Below are 22,675 nucleotides of genomic sequence, written 5' to 3'. Positions count from 1 at the left end.
CTAGCGCCGGCAGAGCGAGGCGGGCGCTGGCGCTCCCCCTGGGGGCTCGGAGGGCTGCGAGCGGCGGGGACCGGCACCGGGGAGGGGACGGGAGCGGCCCGGGGACTGGCTCGGGGTGCCGGGGCGGGCACTGGAGTGTGCTCCGGGGCTGGGGACCGAGACAGCCATCAGGCGTGCACCGGGCCGTGCATTGAGCTGTGTGCTGAATTGCAGCGCGTTGGGCTGCATGCTGCACCATGCACAGAAACCAGGCAATGATGCTGTGCACCAGGGCTGTGCACCGAGGCCGTGCGCTAGAGTATGTGCCAGGCCTGTGCACCAAGCTTTGCCCCAGGGCTGTGTCCCAGGGCCATTGGTGTGAGCTAACCTTGGTTGCTGCCAGCTACCCACCCAGCTGGCTCACTCCACCTCTTCAAGAGGACTGGAGAGAAAGTAACATGAAACAGCTTGCGGATTGAGATAAAGATAGGGAGATCACTCACCGATTACCGTCACGGGTAAAACAGACTCAACTTGGGGAAGATTAATTTATTGCCAATTAGTATTAGTCCCAGGCATGGATATCTGCTCTGGCAGGGACTCCTCTGGAGGCTTCCAGGGAACGCCTGCTCCAGCACCTGGACCACCTCTCCTTCCCTCCTCCTTCCTCCCTGACCATGCTGCTCACAGGGCCATCTCTCACACTTTTTCCCTTCTTCCCTCATGACCACGCTGTATTTTGCCCTTTCTTAAATACATTTCCCCAGAAGCATCACCGACATCACTGACAGGCTCAGCCATGCCCTGCGATGGGGCTGTTGGAGCCATCTGGAACCAGCCAGAACCACCTGGAAGTGGCTGCGTCCAGCACGAGGCAGCCCCATCCTCTCCTCACAGAGCTCCCCACAGCCCCCACGGCTGGTGCTGTGCGCACCCAGGCATGTGCCGCAGCCCCCAGAGCAGAAGCAGCGGTGCTGGGGAAGGAGGTTTCTCCCTTTGGTGGGTGTCACTATTTCTTGTGGCTTGGGCTCCAGCAGCAGCTGGCGCGGTGCCAGTGCCAGTGCTGCCAGGCTGTGCAGAGCATGCAGTGATCCAGCCGGGCTGCAAAACGAGAAACCTCCCTGCACCACGGCCTTGCATCTCTGCTGACGCGGCTGGATTTGCCGCTTGGGGAGGCGAGAACGGACCTGACAGGGAAACGCACCAAAAGTTCAAGTTTCACCTCAAGCCTGTCTCCTGTTGCTGCGGGATAGCTTGCAGGAGTCACTGAGCCTCAAGTAGGAAAAATACAGCTTTCCCCCCACCAGAGTCCCTGGTTCCCACCACGGTTTCCCAATAATAGTCCTTTGACAAGAGGCCAGCATAGGCAGATAAATGCAAAAACCATTCTCTTCCATTTTCCACTGAATGGTTTAATTTTCGCTTCCTGCCTGATTATTTCCTCCTTCTGAATTGAGCTTTCATCCTGCAAGCAGGTCAAGCAATTTTGGTCAGCGGTGCCTCTCCGTAGCACACGGGGGCACGAGGCCTCGTGGACGGCGTGAGGGGCCGCGGGCTGTGTGGTGGCAGTGCTTTTTCCCCTTAATTTCCAAAAAACATGTATTTTGGAGGCTACTCAGACTTCCTGATTATAACATAATCCCAGGATGCCACATCCTGTGGCTTTCAATTTACGGGCTGTCACCCCTTTGTCTAACTCAGTTTTTCCTTAAAATAGATGTGTTTAAATTGCTCGGGGAAAGGCTCTGATCCAGAATTTGCTTTTGTCACCCACTGTGATTACAAGACCCAGAAATGCCAAGACAAATCTCAGTCCACGTTTCTTTTCAATACTGGGATTTTATCTGTCACGGGGCGAGGGGGGCACCCTGTTCCTCACGGGGACACCAGCTGAGCCTTGTCCATGGTGGGACTCACGTTCTCCCCAGCTGAAGCCTCTTATCAGCCCTAACTGACTAAGTGCCATCAGCTGGGTGTGCCTGGTCCTGGGGGACTGCACTTTCTTTTCCCTGCTTACAAATGAAGGGTGAGGTGGGTTTGTTTTTTCTCTTTAGATATTTTTCTGGGTTTAAGTAAGGATTTTTAACATTATGTTTCTGTGCAGCTGCCTTGAAACCAGGACTGTGGTGCTCATGGTGTTTTTTGGAGGTCTTTTTCTTAAGTTTGGGGTCTTTTTCCCTTTGCTCTGGGTGGGACCCTAGTGCATCTCCAGTGGAGCAGCTGTGTGTGGCAGGAAACCTAAAAAGCAGCTGATGGGGATTGTCCTGGGCTCCCTGCAGTGACCTTTTGTGATAAGGTTGTGAGAAGGTGGACAGCTGCTCTTGGAGCTAAAATAACGGTCATTGAGCTGAGCGGTGGCAAAACTGGGCTTTGTGAGTGAATGGTCTGTTCAGGAGGTCCTGTGAGCTGAAATAAGGATGGATGCGGGACTGTGAGCCCAGAGGCTGCCAGGGAGGAAAAGTACGGGTGTGCGGCACCAGGGAGCAGAGCAGGATCCAGCCCTGGTTGTCTGGATGTTGTCTGCAGCCATCGAGCAGCCATGGAGGAGGTTGATGGTGGAGGCCAAGGCTGCTCCTCACTATCCTGTGGGACACTGCCCTCACCCCAAGGGGAAATGGGCTTGACTTGACTGGAGAGACACAACACTGAATGCATCAGCGCTGTGCACCGGGACCGTGGGCTCTCAGAGCGGGTAAGTGTGGTGGTTTTGTCCACTTCTCTTTTTTTTTTTTCTTTTTTTCTATTGGGGATGGAAAAAATGTTGATAAAGTGTAAAAAGATTCTCAGGATTGAACATGTGGGCTGGATGCCTCTTCTGAACATGTGGGCTGGCTGCCTCTTCTGAACAGGGCAGCCCGCTCCCGGCTCTCCCTCCTGCTGCTGATCCTGGCACTCCAGGGTGGAGCAGAACTGCGGTGCAAGGGGATGCTTTGAGCCCTTTCAGTCCTTTTCTGTTATGTTTGTGCAGTCCCTGTAATCACAAGTTCTTTGTGGTTAACTCCTGGATGAATGTGGTGTAAATAGACTCAGCATTTTTTGAGAAAATGGGAGAAAGTGTGGCCTTGGGATTGTTTTTCTAGTTTCATGTAGCGTGCCAGGCACAGCCAGGTGGGAATCGCGTGCTCTGTGCTTGAGCTAAGCAGCTCTGCCAGGTACAGCTACCTGCTTTAATCCTTGTGTTAACAACTCCTGCAGTTCCTGGCGTGGTGTTTGGAAATATTTTAGTAACTCAGCAGAAACCAGCTGTGCCTCAGCTGTTTGTGGCTCAGACTTCATCTGTTTTCCAAGTGTTACTATTTGTTGGCAGTGTCTGAGACAGGTAATGTGGCCCATCCACTTTGACTTCTTTGCAACCTATGGAGCATGTCCTGATACCAGGAGGTTTTGTGTGTAGATGCTCTATGTGATTTGAGACAGAAAAGGATGTTACAAACGCCCTAAAACTGGCAAGTGCTTCAATTCTTGTGTGTGTTGCAATACTTGTGGTGTTATCACAATTGCTCAGCTCTGAGCTATGCTCATATCATCGCTGTTCAACAAACCTGTTATCACAGGTTAGCTGTAGTTCAGCATACAATTGTCTAATTATTAGTATACTTAATTATATTCTAGTGGAAAATATCTCAATTTCGAGCTTCTAGAGCATCATATAGACAACTTAAACTTCTTACAGTAGAACACAAGAAGGCAGGGTTTGGCAATCAATTTCAACAGGATTTGGCAGACCTTAAATATACACTAAAGTACTTGGTTTTGGATGAAAAGCAGATAACGGTGTCAGGTGTTACAGCTCGTCTGTGAGGTGTGGGACCAGTCTCTTTTCTAGCCTCACCTAGGAGTTTTTGGCAAATTCCTTGCTGCTTTGGGATGCTTGTGATGCCTGTGATCATTCCCGCAGCATGTTATAGCTGGGAGTTTGGGCAGGGCAACGGAAAGAGATTTTTTGCCCCAAAAGGAGATTACTGAGGAAGGTTGCTGGGCTAAACCTCTGTTGTCACCTGTCAGGGCTGGGCTTGGGAGGTGTAAGGAGAAGGTTTTTAAGAAAAAATATCTGTCTTTGAGTACAGGACTTTGGGGATTAAGTAGTTAATACTTCTACATAACCAGTGTGTGTGCTGTGGTTCACTGGCATCTACTGCTGCCTTCTGATGGCTGAGAAATGGAGGAGCTTAGATTTCGCTTTCTCTCTTCTGATAAGTTTGTTGTAGAAATTGCCTCGGTGTGACCATCCACAGACTACAGCACAATTCTTGGGGCTCTGCTCTGCAGCAGGAAAACCGATATAGTATCGTTATGCAGGCCTGTGGTATACAATGAGCTAGCTAAGGCCCCGAGTAATGATCTGAATCTAGGCTTTCAATCACCACTATGTGAATTTCTAGAGCTGCTGTCTGTTAGTCGTCTAAGGATTTATTTGAAATCATTTACTGGAAACTGCACATTGTTAATTATATGTGAAAAGCCAAGGAGCCACGGACCAAATCCAGCAAGATTGATTAAAATAGTCAGGAGTCTTTCTTACCTCAGTGATGCACTGCACTAGGCTGGGAGAAATGCTGAGTTATTTCCATCTGGAGAGAACGGCTGAAGCTTTTCTCATTTCCCCAATTTGCCTTGGCATCCTGCTTGCAGTTCACTTGAACAGATTGAAGTTTTACACTGGGATGCCTGCCTTGGGGTAAAGGAGCCTCACTGTTTCTAGTTCAAGGCTATAGATTATGCTCCTTGCTCAAGTTTCATAACTTCTCCCACAATGTGTTTGCACTCACCAGGTGCTTTGAAATGTTTTCCCTGGGCTTTGGTCTGGAGAAGCACTCAAAAACCTGCTGCTTTTTGCTGGGCTTTCCATGAAAGGAGATGCCTGGTAGGGACGTGCCTTTGGGTCAGAGACAAGTGACTGAGTCAGGACTCCCAGGGTGTCTTTGGCTTGTGCTGGGGACTGAGAAGGAGGAAATGTTGTTTAAGGCAAGGAACTGGGAGTTCAAGGATCTGCTCTACAGTGTCTCATTAGCTTATGAAGCTCCAGGCTTTTCCTTACCTGTTCTGGGCACCCCAAGCTTTAAATCAAAAAGGATGAACAATTTGTGCTGTGCTGCTTGTAAGGCTGAGTCCATAACCATGATGAGGCTGGGAGCAGTGGGTGATTAAGGTGCTAAGAAAGGGTGAAGAGCTGCTCAATGTCTGCACCAGCACCCTCCAAGACCACCAAACTTTCTTCTGTGTCGCTGCCTGTGTTTCAAAGGTCTTTGCATTGATTAGTTGGATGTGTGCTCCTCTGGGCTCTTAAGTTTAATTCAAGTGCTACAGCAAGAGGTTAAAATAATGAAGATATTTTAACATCTCCAACAAACAAATCAGTCTTGTGAACACTAAGTCCCATCTACAGCACCGTGATGGTGACAGGTCAAGACAACTTCAATTACAGCACTACAGTATGTTGATTTGTTCTCTGTATGCAAGGCTAAAAAGGATGTTGCTTGCTTTCTTCTTTGCTTGTGGGAAGCAAATTGCTGACACAGTTACTGGATGGGGTGGGAAGGGATGAGTCTCCAGCCAGCAGCTGGCATGAAGCAGGCACTGAGAAGAGGAGTGGGAAGAAAGGTTGGTTGTGATTATGCTTTGGGCTATCTGAAAACTGGGCTGCTGCTTGAAAGCTGGCCCATGGCAGCTGGCAAAGCGCTTGTGGGGTGGGTTGGAGAGGCTGGCATGCTCTGCTCTGAGGAGGAAAGTGCTAGGAGGCTTCACATTATCATCTTCAAATGAATAGCATCCCCTTCGCATTGTTGACTACTTTTGTCTGACGTTTCTCTTCCCGCCAGCCCCTGTGTTTCTGCACTGCTGCCTGCTGCTGGGTACCCAGCTCTCACTCCTGAGCATCTCTTGAATGCTGGGAGGAGGTTTGCAACAATATGACACGTGCAATGCCCCTTAATATCCCCGTTGGGCTCCCTCCCTTCTGGATGTGTGGCTTCAGGAGCCAAGCTGGGAGCCTGGCGGGGCTGATGGGATGCCCAGAGGGTGTTTGATCCCAAATGCGCCACTGCTTGTGGGATCCTGCAGGGTGATCCCTGTCCCTTGGGGACCTTAAATAGATGTTAAAGACTCTGGCTGACTTCTTGCCACCCTTGCACAGGACTGACCTTGATTTAAGGCCATTTCCCAACTGAGTGGTGGTTCTTGCATTCGAAATTGTACACAACTTTCAGAGCCTACATCAAGGCCATTTCATGGCTGTAACTCCCTTTTGTTTCAAACTTGTAACCTGAAAACTTTCTCTTAAATGTGTATGTGGTATTTTATGTGATTGGATTCCATTTAGACTAAAAAGGCAGGTTTGTAGAAGTGGTACATTTCTGCACTGGAAGGGCTGTGTAAGTGGAAAAACACTCAGTGCCTGAGGGCTGTTATCTTTCTGCCAGTCACATATGGGTCTGCGTCCAGCTTGTAAAGCCAGTTACCTGCTTTTTACTCTTCAACAAGGCTTTATGCTGAAGGACAGAGTAATTTTCACCTTACCCAGCAAAGGTGGGTTTTAGTCACCTAAAAACCTGTTGGCAGCAGATGTGTTAGATGGAGCACTTGGGGGAGGTGTGGAGTCCACCTATGTGTGTGCAGTAGCCCTGGGGCATCCAGATGAGTATTGCATGCGGCAGCTCTTGCCACACATGCAGGGATTGTCCCATAAAACTTTTCCAAATAACCAAGCTGCGTTCCCCCTTTCCCTCCATGCAGTTGTTGCTAAAAATTTAAATAATTTGATAGCCTGGTCCAATGCTAGGCCCTGCTGCCTGTGCTTTCCTGGGAGCAGAGGGCAGCTGGGGGAGCTGCTGCCTGCTTTGGGGCAGTAGTTATGTCCTGATAGCTGCTGCTGTTGGTCATCCTGGGGGCACTGAGCTTCACAACAGCAGTTGGCAAGTGCCTCTGATTTAGAGCTGCAAGAGCAGCACTTGTTCGCCAGTGGTTATTGCAGCCCAGCAAACCTCTTGTAAGAGGTGCTTCAGCTTCACTCAAACACCAGAACTGAGACTTCAGCATGAAAGGTGTAGCTGTAAGATGTCTTACAGGAGAAAAAGGTACCTATATATATATTTGTCTTCAGAGTGAAGACTTCAGTGTGTATCTGCAATGGGGAATGGAGGATATGATGGAAACGGACCCTCTGCAGCCTTGTTCGATCCTGGAGTGGCTTCTTGGCTCCTACGCCAGCTGCTCCCTTGCTTGTGTGCTGCTGTGCATCAGGAAGCACAAATTAGTGCAAGGGCTGTGCCCCTCGATGTGATGTGAACCTCCAGACACCTGGGCTGTGCTCTGCCTCAGGTGTGGCTTGAGTAGTTCCCACTAGTGTGCAGCTAAATCAACAGCTTTTGTTTCATTTATTTCAGTTGGGAGCACTGAGGACTGGCATTATGAATCTTTCCTTGTCCATCTATGAGGCTTTAAAAGCTGTGCTTGGGCTGAACTTGGGGGACAGGTTGGAATGTAATCTTTGGACATAGTGCTCTGAACAAGGTACTTGGAAAAGTGAGAGCAATGCCCCTGCAGTGAACAGAAATGTTTTTCTCCTGAAAGCCTCATTTTCCTTCTTTCAGGAGTTCCAGCTGTTCCTGAGAGCTGTCAGTAGCTGTAGGGATGGGTAGATTTAAGCAAGAAACTGTTCCAGCAGAAATGGCTGTGCAGTGTCAACTTGAGCCAGGTGTAACTTTATCCTAATTCGTCTAGAGAGACTACTTTTTTTTTTTTCCTTGCTGCACTCCTAAAACGAGACTGAATTTATTCTTCTTCCTGAGCTGACTCTGAAATACCTGCTAGCAAGCCGCACTGCGTACAGGGGACAGCTTTAGGAGGGAATGAGTTTTGTTGGAAACCATCTGCAATGTGGGTTAGCAATAATCCCACCAGCCTAGCAGGATCTGGGGTGGGAACAGGCAAGGTTAAGCCCTTTGATTATACCTACACATCCAAAGGTAACCCTGGATACAGAAACCCTTCTGTTATCAGCGTGCAATGCTGTAACAGGATGCCTGCAGCAGGCTGATATTACCAGTGTGCAGCACTGCTGTCAAATGGGTGAAATATAGGAGCCTCCAAGGGGGTGGAGGATGGGGAAGGTTGTCTCCTGGCCTCTTGCTGCTAGGTGGGAAGGAGGAATGGTTACAGGATGGGGGGTAAGGGCAGGGAGGTGATCTCTTTCCCCTTTGGGCAGTGGCAAGGCCAGAGATGCTAAAATCTGCCCGTACAGTACAGCTTTGGTATCAGGGTTTTTAAAAGGATATTGAAAGCTTGGAAGGCATGTAGAAGGAAATGCCTTGGAGGGAGGGAATGCGAGAACTCAATCTGCTTAGTCCTTATCAAGCAAAGGACTGGGTGACTTAATTACACTGTAAGTACTTTCCCAGATAACAAAGAGCACTTTAATCTTGCAAAAAAAGGCACAATGAGCGCCTGTGTCTGAAGGGTAAAATCAGACCAATTGAAGCTAGAAATACTGTGCAGTCTGCTAATGACTTCCACCCCAAGGGGGAAATTTTGTCTCCTGATGGGATGGCATGAATTGGCCAGACTTGTCTTGCATCTTGACTAAACCAAGCACCTCATTTGGCTGACAAGGTGATAGTCATTAGAGTGGTCAGATGGGAAGAGGTGTTTCCCACCCTGGGATGTGGGGAATGGGCTCCCTTGTTAGCACTGTGAGGCTGCAGGGTCCAAGTTCTGTGGCTCCTGGTCACCCTTGGACATCTGGCCAACCTCTTTGTACTGGCTGTGACAAGGCAGCCGTGCGGTTAAGTGGGCTGATGGCCCTGCCTTGGCATCAGCAACCACAAACTCTGGTGTCCAGAGTGTGTTCGATGAGCCAGCAGCAGACGTGGTCTTCCCTAGTGCTGAGCTTGCCGGAGGCAGTGGGTGGAAAGCTCATACGTGAGCAGAAAAATTACTTCTGCTGGCTCCGTTCTTGCACTTTTATCACTGCTGTTGGCATTAAAAGGGCATTGTATCCAGATTATTCATGCATTGCTAATAACTCCGGAGTGCTGTATGCTGGATCCTGCTTTCAGTTGCACCCAGCACTTCAGTTGTGCTGAAGCCAAGGGAGCTGTACTGACAGATCTGAGGAAAGTCAGAATTTGATATTAAATAAGTTTGCATCCATTTCCAAAGCATGGCTACAGAACAGGAACAGCATGATCGCTGCTACTGGCATAATTCCATTTAAATGACATACCTGCAGATGGAAAAGCTGCTAGTGGGTCTGTCTGGTGGTGTAGAGAGAAGTGGAGCACCAGGCTTGGAACACCTGACAAAATAGGTTTTTTGTCTTTTCTTTTATGAACTGGAGATGAAAGGTATGTGGGTCAAGCAGATCTCCTGTTGCAAGCTGCAAGGAGACAACGGGTCTTCAAAGGAGGATACAAGAGCATGGAAACGTCCACCTAAAATGCTGCTCCCTCTGTACTTGCCCTAATGCTGGAGGGACACCGGGTCTGAGCCCTGTATGCAGGGGTGCAAATGGGATGGTGCAGCATTGGGCTATGGCACCACTCAGGGATGGGAAACCTTCAGGGAAGTATTGCTCTTGATGAGCTCTATTTGCAAGAAAATGGAGTGGCTTTCTCTGGCATTGGAAATGTGACCTGCTAACACAGCCCTGGGGGCTGCAGGCAGCTCGATTCTTCTGTCAGCTCTCCCATGGCTCCAGAAATCTGATGGAGCCTTTGAGGAACAATCCTTGTTTAATTAAGCCGTATGTGTTGGGAGGTGACTTTGAGTGATTTCCTTTTCAGCTGCTGTCTTGCTTGGGGAATGTCTCACCTTGTTCTTAATGAAACCTCTCCCTTCTGCTGCGGATGGAAAACTGTCTGGATACTAATGAAGATCCAGACCTTCCAGAGATGCCTTTGCTTCTTAGGGACACCAAAGATGCACTTGCTTTTTGTGGGGAACTAGCTATCTAGCAGCAAGATAACCAGCTCCCAGGCAAGCAAGCAAATAAACTGGATGTGTCAGCCCAAAGGGTAAATATTTCCTAGGGGCGAATGGAGACAGCTCCGAGAGGTGTTGGGGGCCCAGGGGCAGGTTTGCAGGACGGGGACCCGTCAGGTGTTCAGCATTGAATGTTGCTGGGTACTAGTGTAGCAGAGCTGCACCTTTGCCATTGCATGGAATGAGATGTGTGACCGATTGTCTCAATTCTACATGTCAAAACTTGTGTACAACTGAAAACCAAAACATATTTATCCACTGCATGTAGTGTTAAAGAACAATGGAGCTCGGACAGAGTCACAGGTGGAAGAGGTAAAGGCTCCACTGTTGGAGGATAAGGCTGAAAATACCCACAGCAAGATGTAGAGCCAGGCTTGAGCTCTGGACAGTCACTGCGATCCCCAGGGTAATGGGCCTGTAGCTCCAGCTGTACAACCAGACGTTGATAAGGATTAAATGCTGCAGACACTTGCATTGACTTCAGGTATAGAGCACGGAAAGCTCCTCCCTTTTATCGCTAATAATTCTCCAACCTAATTTCTCTTTCTCCATTAAAATCAACATGTTTCCCAGCAGCTGTCTGCTAAATCCTAGGCAGGTTTTGTAATTGGCCCCATTTCCCTGGGAGCTCTGCAACAGCAAAGCAGCTTTTGTTATCTTTTCATTCCTCATGAAACTTTTTTCTTTCCTGGTGAAGAATGAATTTTTTTCCTGCTGCCTTTGGTCCTTCCAGGCATGGCTCATAGGGCGCTCTGGGGGCTGGAGGAACAGTTTATCTCAGCTCGCCCTGACAGCATTGCTAATTTCCTGATAATGCAGATAGTCAGGAGTCATAAATATTAACTTGGGCTTTCCATATTTCCTTTTCTTTTTTTTTTTTTTTTTTTAGTCTTGGGAAGTAGATAGGGCTGCAGCTGGGGCTCTTGCTGCTTTGCTGGGCAAGGGCCCTTTGGGTTAAGGAGAAGTTGAGACCTCTGGATGCTGTCAGGTGCTGCCATGGGGCTTTGGACAAATCCTGATGCTCTGGCAGCGGGGCCACGCACACAGCAAACCCTGTTCCAGGAGCATCCTGTGTATGAGGGGGCCTGCTGCTGCCAAAAAGCTGCATTTGGGAGTTAGAGGGAGGGAGCATGATGGAAATCCTGCAGTTGTGGGCTGCAATGGCTGCAGGACTTCGATGGTGACCTGTTTTCATCCTGGAGAAGGATCCTGCTGTGTTTCTGTGCCTGTGAACATGCTGTCGGAGGCAGGTGCAGGTCTGTGCTTCCTCTGCTTGCTTGCAAGGTCTGCCTCATGTTAAGAGCTTACTCGGAAACAGCATCAATGTCGGATGGATCTAACCCTATTGTAACTTTGTTTGGACAACTGGAGCTGGTGCCAGGATCCCGTTTGCTGGGACAGGATGTGTTAATGGGGGGTTGCAGGCAGCCATGCCATGCAAATGTGCTGCTTTTTGCTTGGTGCATCCAATGCAGGCAGGGTCATAGCCCTGTGAGCGATGTCTTCCTTACCTTGGGGGTGCCAGGGGCTCCTGGTTTTCCCCGGCAGCTCACCATGGCTGAGTGCAAATGCAACTTGCACACAGTGTCAGGTAAGAGCATCTCCTCTTGGGATCCTGAGGGCTTGCTCTGGATAAATTGGCAATATCAGCCCTCGTGTTGCTGAGCAGCCCCGTGGGCAGCCTGCGGTGAAGGAGGTGGCTGTGAATTAGAGAAGGATCCATGTGTCCTGCTGGCTCTAATCAAGGTCCTGGCCCTGGATGTGGATTGCAGCATGGTTCGGCTGCTTCTCTTAACTCAAGCCCTTGATGAGTGTTTATAATGCTGTAGTGTTCACAGCTTCCATCCAACAGTGTTTGCATTTGTTCCTAGTGCTTTGATCATGGTAATAAATCCCTGCTCCTCTGGCAAGTTGAATCTCACCTAGGAGGTTACAACTGTTAGCATTGATGGGCTGAGGTGCTCTGCTATCTCCCGGCTTCCTCCAGCTCTGCAGGACTGTGCAACCTTTCCTTGGCAATGCCACTTGCCCATTTGGGGATCACCTCCAGTGAGGTGAGAGGTTTTTCCTCTGCCTCTTTGACTGCCTGGCCCAGCAGCGCTGGTGCTGTGCTGGCAGTGAGTGCTTGGTCTGCTAAGGCAGCATGTCATGAGGTGAGAGTGCTGGTGCTGTGGAGTGGCAGAGGTCACCTGGACATCCTGCAGGTGGGTCCTGAGGGTGACAAACTGCTCTCCAAGGCTTAAGCCCTGCTACAGTGAAAAAATAACTTCTAAACTTGCCTTGTTTCCAGTTTATCCTGGCTTAGATAAGATAATACACTGGGGCCTGCTATTCTAAAGCTGTTTCTAGTCTTGGATGTCCCATGGCCTTGGGCTGAGACTCTTTAAAAATGAAACTGAAAATCTGGTTCCTCAGAAAGGGAGTCCCAAACGGAGCCAGAGCCTGGCACTGCTGAGCAGTGAGGCTGCAGCCAGCCAAAAGCAGGCAAGGAGAAATTTCTGCATGGGTTTGTGTGTGTCACACTGAGGACAGATACTTGCCTGTTACTGCTCTGGCTCTGCTATCAGAAAGGTGCCACTTGGGGCAGCCGCCGTGGTGGAAATGGGCTGGTTCAGACCTTCCCTCATGAGGGCAAGAGGTGCATTGGGTGCTAGCATTCATGAGTGTCGTGGTTTAACCCCAGCCGGCAACTAAACACCATGCAGCTGCTCACGCACTCCCCCCACCCAGTGGGATGGGGGAGAGAATTGGGGGGGGGAACCCCAAACTCATGGGTTGAGATAAAGACAGCTTAATAGGACAGAAAGGAAGAAAAATAATAGCATTGATAATAATAAAATGGCAATAATAATACTAAAAGAATTAGAATATACAAAACAAGTGATGCACAATGCAATTGCTCACCACTCACTGACCGATGCCCAGTTAGTTCCTGAGCAGCGATCCGCCCCTCTCGGCCAACTCCCCCAAGTTTATATACTGGGCGTGACATCGTATGGTATGGAATATTCCTTTGGCCAGTTTGGGTCAGCTGTCCTGGCTGTGTCCCCTCCCAACTTCTTGTGCCCCTCCAGCCTTCTTGCTGTCTGGGCATGAGAAGCTGAAAAATCCTTGACTTGGTATAAACACTACTTAGCACACTGATGTTTTCAGTTGTTGCTATCAACATTATTCTCCTACTAAATCCAAAACACAGCACTATAGCAGCTACTAGGAAGAAAATTAACCCTATCCCAGCCAAAACCAGAACAATGGGAAAACCCAGCTGTGCCCTGGCCAGGGGTGGGACTCGGCTGGGGAGTCTTTTGCTTGTGTGCTCCAGGGTCCCAGGGGCATGTATTCTGCCCCAGGCCCAGGATCAGCAGGTCAATGAGATCTGCTACATCCAAAGGATGCTGTAAGTGAATAGCTTCGCAGGACTCGGCTGTCCATGGTGAGATGTCATGTTTCTGAAATCCAGGCTTGTGGCACCCAGAAAGCAGTCATCTGCTGCAACCTCACTGTCGGTTGAAGGTTAATCCCCTTGAGATCTGTCCATGTTGCTTCTTGCTAAGCTAGTGAGGCTGGGGCTGTCCTGACCAGTGGCTCATCTCTCAAATCTGCTGTCCCAGTGCTGCCTGCAAGAAATTCCAGCAGCTTCCATCGTAATTTGCTGGTCCCTGAAAATCATGCATTGGTTTTGCATGTTGCTCCTGAAGGATGATTTGAATGGTGCTGAACATTGTGGTCTCTGTTCTTGTTTGCCACCTGCTCCCCTGACCTGCTTTGCACTGTGACTTTCTTCTGCTGGCTGTAGCCTGCAGTCCCCCAACATCAGTCTCCATTAGGTGACACCTTTACCAACATTTATGTGCTCAATGTACAATCAGGTAATTGCTGTGCAATTTCACACCCAGGTGACTTATTGCAAGCTCATCCAGTCAGAGACTATAATAATTAATCTGCAAATTAAGCTTGCTTTTAAATTAAGCCATGCATTATAGTGGCATGATGGGTAACTGCTAACTCTTTAGATTTAGAGGGTGGTGTCACTTGCTTCTCCCACCCAAAGAAACTGTGGTGGCTTTAATGCGGCTCTTGTGTCCCATCATTCCCAAGCACTGGGGAGCCAAAGCAAAGATCAATCTTGGGGCATCGAGAGCAAAGGGTGCGGCGATGCAGTTCACTGGAAGCCATCAGTACCAGGAATCAACTGCCATGTGAATCAGACCAGCTCGCTCACCAGGCTGAAAACTAATCCTAATCCCAAACTTTGCCTCTAATCCCCTGATGTTGGACTTGACTTAAAATAGCTTGAGAATAAGGGAAAAAGAGGATTTAATTTTTGCTTGTTTTGCAGCTTCTGCAGGCCTTCATCTCCCTGATCCAGCCAGGAGAGTCAATAGGTCTTAAATGAGCAATGCTTGGTATAAATACCTCAGTAAATACCAAATGCCTCTTTGGTTTTCTGCAGCTTTTAAGACTTTGGGAGGAAACTAGCATCACGTGGGTCCAACTCTCAAGGAGGACAAAAGCTGCTGGGAACTGAGTGGTGTCAGAAGTTCAGCATTTCTGCAAAACCAGCCCTTTCTATGCAATATGTGGTTGGTCTGAACTTTAAACCCTTCCTACCTTTCTCTTTGTTTGATTTCCCCTTAAGTGAATCCTTTCAGAGATGCTTGTTAATTCGTCTCCATTTGAACGAGGCGGGGGGGGGGGGGTCGGTCCCGGGAACCCTTGGTGTCTGTAATGCTAAACACTAGCCATACGGGTTATCTCGCTCTGGCAGTCCCTCGCATTGTGGCTGGCTTCCCCCCTTCCTCCTGCAGCTGGGAGTGCAGGTCCCACTCATTCATTCATTAATCCCTTTCATTCCCTGCTCGTTTGTTCGTATCCTCTGCAGCATGGAGAGAAAATTGCGATCCTGAGAACAAATAGGAATTCGTCTTCTCTTTGGAAATAAAAGCCGGTCCATTTAAATCGTTTGTTCTCTTTGAGATTTGCCTGTGTGCAGATGAGACGGAGGTCTTCTATAATGGAGTAGAAGCCTTGGTGCTGAGCAGGGACAATAGGAGGGAACCCATCCCTCTTCCTTTTGTATGGCACTCTCTCCCTGCACCTCCCCCCCGAAGGGGATCAGATGAATTTTCCAGGGCAGATGGATCAGTTTTAATGATGTACCTCTGTGCTCCTCTGGCCTCCAGTAAACATGATTAAAGCAAAGAGATTTGCTGAATTTTTTTTTTTTGAAGACTGCAAAGTTACTGTGTGGCTCCTGCTGTGCAGCATGGCCATGGCTGCAACATTTCTTTCAGCCTGTGCTCAGGGAGGGTGCTGAGCTGTGGGTCCATGCGATTGCAAATTTGCCTGCCAAGGATATTGACCCTTTTCCTGGCTGTGTGCACAGAGAGCCCTGGCAGCTCAGGATGGGACAGGGTCCAAACCCAAGAGCCTGCTCCCCTCCCATAGGTGTGGGAAAGTGTGGGACCCTTGGCCTCTTGGACCTCTGGGAGGAGAAGATGGCAGTGGCATCTCTCCCAGTCTCCTGCCTCATTCCAGCTGATCCCTTCTCATAAGCTTCTCTTATGCTGGGAAATCATAAGCTCTGCCTGTAACTTTGCTGGATGAGCGGTTTTAATTCCAGACAAAAAAGACACTGGAGCTCACCTTGTCCAGCTTCCCACCGCAGCTGGGGGCAGAGCGTGCGTCTGTGGGCAACGGGGCTGTCCTGAGCTGGGGGAGCTGCAGTGACCTGTGCAGGGTGAGTGTGAGCCCAAGCTCCTGGTCTGTGGTGGGGACATGGCTACTGGGGGGCAAGAGACCTCCTGCAGAGCTGGAGCCAGGCTGCCAGCATGGGTGGTGGAAGAAGGTTTGGGGAACTTGTTTTGTTGCCTGTGGATGAGTGGAGGCTGATCCTGTTCCCCTGCAAAAGCAGCATGGAATAAGTCCTCCCAGGATGGATGTGAACAAGCTATTGAGCTACTGCAGCCCATTAAGTGATCCTTAAAATCTAAGTTTCCCAATTTGCAGAGATGTTGAGCTGCTCAAGTGTTTGAGGTGCTCTGGAAGCGGCTGCTGCCTTCTGAAGTGTCTCTATTTAAAGCTGAGCAGATCCTTGAATGTCTTGTCCCTGTCTCATGCAAGGGACTTTTCCAGTTTGAGCAGTCACCAGCTACATTTACTGTCAGAAAAGCTTCTGAGAGTAATGAACTCTGGAAACTGTTTATCTGTCTTTTGAAATAAAAATGTTTTTGTCCTGGAAACCAAATGATACCTTGCACTTAGCAAAAACAACTAAAACATACTCCATCTCAAATGTCATCTGCTCACAAAACTGCTCTTGAACAACCTACAAAGCAGAAATTGTTTAATGTGTGACTGACAGGGTTTAGTTAGTATCCATTTCTGGAGGGCAATATAGCGAATTAATTCTTGCAAAGTGAGCTTAGGAGTCTTTGTTTTGGTTTTGCTTTGGATGAGCCCTTTCAACCCCATCCCATCCAAGTGAAGTACTCCTGTCACTTCTCCTGTAGGATGTAGCTTACCTTGTAGGATAAAGGCGACTGTTACCCAGTGCTGGCAGTCCTTCACTGCCTCCCTGCCATCGCCTCCATCCCCCAGTGTGCTTGGAAAACGGGATAATTTTGCCTACCAGTTTGGGAAAAATTTGTCTACCACAGTGCTGGAGAGCGAAGACCTCCAGAAACCTGTCCTGCATCGCTGCCCGATGGCGTGCTCGTGCTGGAGACTCTCCACCTCCATGGAGATGGAGCCACTGCGATCCCCCCAAAGGAGTGTCTGCAGCATGCTGAGCCGCTGTCTGCCTGCACAGCGGTTGGGAAAAGCACTGCTGACTTGTTCCTTGTCTGAAACCTCTCATTTCTACTTTTTGCCACCCTAATTGTGCATGGGCAAAAGCATGAGTGTCTAGCTTGAGCTGAATGATTAAGGCAAGCCGTTGTGAGCAGCTCTTGCCCAGCTCGCAGCTGGGAGTGGGGTCCTTTCTGGAGGATGCAGCGCACAGACCTGGGCTGACCTCGGCTGCAAAGGGCATCTCAAGTTGTGCATCGCTCTGACAACTCAGAGGCTAAAACTCCCCCAAGCTTCGCCGCTCTGCGTGATTCATCTGCTTGGGCTTTGCATCCCGGCGCTCCTGCTCCTCGCCTCTGGTTAGAGGCGGCATGGCAACCACGCAGCCCCGTGCTCTGCAACCACCACCAGTAAATCATCCAGAAAAGTGCCGTTTCCATTTCTTGTTTAAAAACACTGGCTGCACTAAAAATACCTCTGCCCCTGCAACCCAGACGGTGAATGGAGGAGTTGTCGGGGGCCGCAGGGGCCCAGGAGGCTGCTTAGCATGACAATACATCTCTCTAATTGTCCATATGCAAGGTTTGGTGCCGGGTGGATGAGATGAAGAGGCTGGTTGGTGATTCATAGCTGAGTCACGGGTCCTTTGGCTGGAGAGAAGCGTTGCCCCTCAGTTGGAGCAAGGGGAGAGGACTGAACTGAGCTCTAAACTTTGAACCATGTGAGGTCAAGGGTGTCCTTCCACAAAGGTCTCGGCAGGTGCTTGCTGCTGAAAGATGTCCAGCTTCCTTCTCGTGTGGCTGCTCGGCAAACTAGGGACCGGCCTGGGTTGGGTTCAGTGGGTGCTAATTAATTCTTCGCTGTTAACCACTGCACAAATGCAGCTCTCTTGTCCTGTCTTTAAAGTCGGATGACCTGGCCCTCCTCAGATGTGAAGGATTTTCTGGTTTTGCAGCTCTTTAAGGATACAGAACATGAAAGGTTGAGCTTTAATTGTGGCTTTAAATGAATTTAAATCTCTTGAAAAAGCTGCAGGTTGAAGTGGAGATTTGGGAGGAGAAAGTGCCTTGCTGCAGGGGCAGCTGGTTTGGCAGGCTGGAGTCCAGGGTTTGGGGTGTCTATGGAGAGGCCAGAGCTCGGCTGCCTTCTTGCAGGGTTAAAATTGGATGAGGTACCTTTATTTCAGCTGGAAGACTGAAATGGTTGCCAAGGCCATCTCCCTCCTCTATTGGTCTGCAACAGTGCTGCCTGGTTGCTGCTTCTCCACTGCTTTAACTCATAAGAGAAATTAATATCTGGAGCTGTTGCTTGGTGTTTCTTTTGAGGAGAAAGTGGGGAAATGCTAATGGGAAAATACAACACTTTCCCCTCACCAGTCCTCTTAGTTTTGAGTTAAAATGCATTCAGGCTCCTAGGAGGAAGAGGAGTGCCTCTGATGTGATAGTCTCTGTCTTGGTATTTAATGTAATTTCATGGTCTGTCTCACAAGGCCTTATTAACGAGGTAGGGTGTGAATTCAGTGTGAAGGCACTAGGAGCAGCACTACCTACAGCAGCAATGTGTATGGCGATGTGGTCGTAGTCCCGGTCTAGCTGTCTTTGACTTTTTTTTTTTTTTTAAACTGCTACTGCCCTTTCCTTCAGAGGCAGCTTCCCTCTCAAGGTGGAGGAAATTACACATGATCCTGGGGAAAGATTTGTCGCGCCCAGCATGTACTCTACTGACGCTGACCCTGTTATGGCAGAGTCGAAATGCTGGAGGGTTAGAGTCCCGTCACAGCAAGCACCAATAGTCAAAGATTAGAACACAAAATGACTTGTGGTTATAGGGTGGCAAGTGGGTGGGAGAGACCTCACAGGCACCCTCCAGGTATTTGGAGAGCTGAGAACTTGCTGCCATCTATCCTTGTAGCCCCTGAAATGCTGTTTCCTGCACTGTGGGGGGAGAGCTTTGGAGGAGGAAGGATGCTGCCCATGTTATTGGGTTATAGATGGTGTCAAGTCTGTCTGATGTTTCTGAATTCCTGGGGGCTGCAGCGCTGCAGGCATTAACCGGAGCAAGTCAGGTATTTATACTGCAATCGTGCCCAAAAGGCCAGAACTGGAGATCCAGGACAGGAGTTGCTGTGTCAGACACACAATAAGACATAATGATCCTCTGGGCTTCCAGCCTTTGCTGTTTGAGGAAAGGAGGAAGAAAAAAACAAACCCCAGGTGTCTGTATTCAAACCAACAAATGTGCAGAGGCTGCTGTGTGCTGATGGGCAGGACAGGAGGCACTCGGCGCTGTGAGGTGAGCTTGCACTGCTGAGCCCTGCCGGCACAGCCCTCCTCGGCGAGCTGAGCCGAGCTGCCTCCCAGACTCGGTGAAGATGAGCCTTTGCTCGCTGTGCAGATGCAGGCAGGATGTCACTGGCAGGAGATGCAGACCCGGACTGGGGAGCACCTCAGCTGCGGGCTGGAGGCCCTGTGAGAAGCAGCGTGGCCAAACCTCAGCATCTCACAGCCGTATTTGTTAAACCTGATGGAAACAGCCTTTTCTGCCCTGCCTTTGTGTGAAGCCCTAGCTTCTGGGGCGAGCTAAAACTTGGTAACAGCATCCAACGGGAGCTCTAGTCTCTCCTCTCATGACTCACTGATATGGCTATCAGCTCATTACTGCATGCCACTCTGCCTAAACAGACAGTTAATTTGCTTGTAGCAGGCACTACAAGTTTGCAGCCCTTGTCCACTTTGTTATTGATGTAACTGTACCCAACCGCAAATTAATTGGCTGCTGCTTCCTTGGCCCAGAGCAAATTGCTTGCAGATGTATGATAAATTCATAGATGGTAGACGAGATTGGCGGGGTGCTGGGTGTCCTGTACACCCCTCTGTATCAAACTCTGATTAACAACTCAACGACTCGTAGTGCTTGGAGGGAGGGAGGTGTGCTCCAGAGCAAAGTCATCACAGCCCTGGGTGCCTACAGCCTTGGTGAGGGAGCTTGAGAGGAGGTGAAAATAGGAAGAGGATGGTGCTGGGTAACCTTTGATGTTAACATCTCTTTGTGGAAGTAGCTTAGTGTCATTTGCCATCTCTTCCCCGCTGCACGCAGTTGGGGCCTGTGATGCAGAGAGATGCTGTGGGTTGGGGTGAGCCCTGCAGGCAGGGCAGAGCTGGGAGCGAGCCGTGGTCTGTCTGCTGTCAGAGCGAGGGTCTCGGTGTGGCTGGGCTTGAAGTGCTTTAACCTGCTGGTTTATCTTCACCCAGCACAAGCACAGCATAAGTGAAGTATTCCCTCTTTTCGTGGCATTGACGAAAGTCTAACATCAACGATCTTAAATTAATGATATGTTGAAAGCTCAAGGCTAAGGGAGCAGGAATTAATATCCTTGAGACCTGTCTAGTTCTGCCTCTTCTAACACCTCCTAATTTTCCATGTAAATTGGCTTATGGATCTTTGGCTCAAAGGTTGTGTTGTGTGCTGAGGGAGTCTGGCGTGTCTGCTAGGAAATTATCCAGCGTAATGGCAGGGTTATAATTGTGCTGTAGCTATTCAGATCTGCCTCCCCTGTGTGGACGCCCTATTTGTGACTATCTGAATAATCACCGCATTTATAGCAGTTTAGCGTGCATTTCTGGTTTGTTAAATACTGTATGCCAGTATGCGACAGGCCCGTGTGTGCACAGTTGTGTTCATAATAAAACATGATGTTTAATCCTTCTATTATATTGACTCAACCGTGCATGAACAGCAGGGATAGTTCTTACGCACACACCTAGAAGAATAAGCTCAGGCTTCAGCTTATCCGAGCACAGTAAATTCGCCCAGAATTTTGCAGGAAGTAAATAAAGGTGTGAGCACAGCTGCAGGGAAATCCATTCAAAAGGTATTGATTCACTCGATTCTGGATCTCTTACTGTACAACAGTACAGACTGAAGTCTGTTTCTGACTTCACAGAAAATGAAATGTGGGGGTTGACTTTTAAAACTAATTGTACAATAGGGAAAAAAAGCTGTGCAAGTCATTCAATCAGCTGAAATTCATTCAGCTTTTAAATTAAAAAAGGTCTATTGACTACCTGTGCTTTACGTGCTGCTGATTTGAGGGCTGTGTAGCACAATGAGAACTTGTCCCTCTGCACAAATGTAATAAATAAAAGCAAGGTACGAAAAGAACCAGTGTCCCTTTGCGCCATGAGTTTGCAACTGGAAAATTCCCTCAATTTGCACACAGCAATGCTCCTTACTTTTAAGGCCTGAGCTGAAGACGGGAACCATAGTAACATCAATAATAAATCCCCAGAAGAAAGGGAAGTTTTGCTGAAAAAGTGTCCCTGTTTGACCCTGAAAGATGGTTATGGAAACAAACCTGTGTGAACCTGGAGGCACAGCCAGGCGTGTGCCAGCCCCGGTGGCTCTGCCTGTGACAGATGCTTAGGGGATGCTGCTGCCCCTTTCTCAGATGCAGATCTGCTCGGCAGGCTGCTGGAATGGGCTCAGGCTCAGCCCAGCAAGGCCTGGCAGTTGCTTTCAGGTAGATGTGTATGAGGGCAGGGACCTTATCCTAAGTCCAGGACTGAAAATTAAGTCTTCGCTCAGTTCAATCACCCAACTTCTGGTATATCTCAGCAGAGATGCTCTGAGCACCAGGTTCATTCTGACCACTTAAGATATTTTTGTCTATCAGGGAGGAAATTAAGATGGAAATGTGCAGACCAGAAGCTCTCACAGGCTCGGGAAGGACCTTTCATTATGTTGGATGGTTATGTTGCCAACATCCCCTTGCTGACACTGAATGCTGCTTTGTGCTTTGGTGGTTTTATTTAGTTTGCTGTATGGGGTGTTTCGGCAACAGCACGGCCAGGGCATTCCAGGGAGGGGAACCCGAACAGGCGCTGAACGGAGATCTTGAAACCCCTATGACAGCTAAACAGCAGTGTTATAAGCAGCAGTCTTATAAGTAGCCAAAATCAACTGTCCTGACAGAGCTACTAACAAGGCAAATAAGACTGCAATAGATTTTGGTAAAACTCTCCCTGGTTTTAATTAGCTCAATAATTCTATTTTCAAAGTCTGCATGAAAGACTCGGAATCGACTTTGATTTTTTTTTTCTTTATTTTCTTCCCTAGGAGAAAGTAGCAGGAACTAACTTCTGGAGGTGGTCTATTTAAAAAGAACCAAACCCACAAATTCTTTCTTTCTTTCATAAAGCATCAAGAAGATTGTTTCCCTTTGGCTCCCTCAGTGTTTCCCTTCCCTCCCTCAGTGCTGAAATTGTCTGGCTCTCTGAGTCTCCAGTGCCCATTGCTCCTTCTGGAGCTTAAAACAAGCCCCCCAGGGGTGCTGCTGGTTTCTCTTGACTATTTCCTCTCCCGAAGTGGCACAAATGGTGCTGACTGGTCTCTTTGCCAAGTCCTTAGAGCTTCCTTGCATCTCTGTCCCTTCCCAGTGCCTGTATCATCACCCCTGGTCATGGATCTTTTTGATTAAAGATGTCTCGCATCTAGTTCTTTGATGAAAAATGACCAATTTTGTCCAGTTGACACACTTGTCATCATAGTGTCCTGGCCTTGGAGGCTGGTGAAAACCTCTCCTGGGAACCTAAAAGGAAACCTCTAAGTAGAAGCTCAAGAGGGAAAAGTCAGGTCAGGAGTGAAAAGGAGGAAAGACATTTATGCCAAACTATTGAGACGTTTCTACCTTGTGATATCATCCAGGGCAAAGCCTCTGAAGTGCCATCAGCTCATCTCATTTTAAGCCAGAGTGTGTGTGTGCGTGCATCTGTGGTTTTCCTCGGTGGACAAACACTGCTAGGCAGAGTGCTGGAGAGGTCGCTGCTTCATCTTCCAGTCTGCAGAGCAAAGACGTAAATTCTCCAGGGTGAGCAAATCACAGGGGAATGGTCAGGATCTGATGTGTTTTGCTGGAATGTATCGCCGCCAC

At 49.0% G+C, this 22,675-nt stretch overlaps 1 protein-coding gene across 1 annotated transcript in view; it reads left to right on the top strand.

Annotated features, from left to right (window-relative positions):
- Positions 1-2,179: 2,179 nt before the first annotated feature.
- The window catches only part of CASKIN2 (CASK interacting protein 2), an 85,960-nt gene continuing 65,464 nt past the window's right edge, over positions 2,180-22,675 (top strand). Inside the window, exon 1 of the mRNA XM_050908399.1 lies at positions 2,180-2,671. The gene's annotated coding sequence lies outside the window, so the exon portion shown is untranslated. The remainder of the gene's footprint in view (positions 2,672-22,675) is intronic.

The sequence above is a fragment of the Gymnogyps californianus genome, chromosome 19 (genome assembly GCF_018139145.2).
Source record: "Gymnogyps californianus isolate 813 chromosome 19, ASM1813914v2, whole genome shotgun sequence".
Lineage (NCBI taxonomy): Eukaryota > Metazoa > Chordata > Aves > Accipitriformes > Cathartidae > Gymnogyps > Gymnogyps californianus.
The sequence above is the reverse complement of the archived record's forward strand: the minus strand, read 5'-3'. Positions and strand labels throughout refer to the sequence as shown.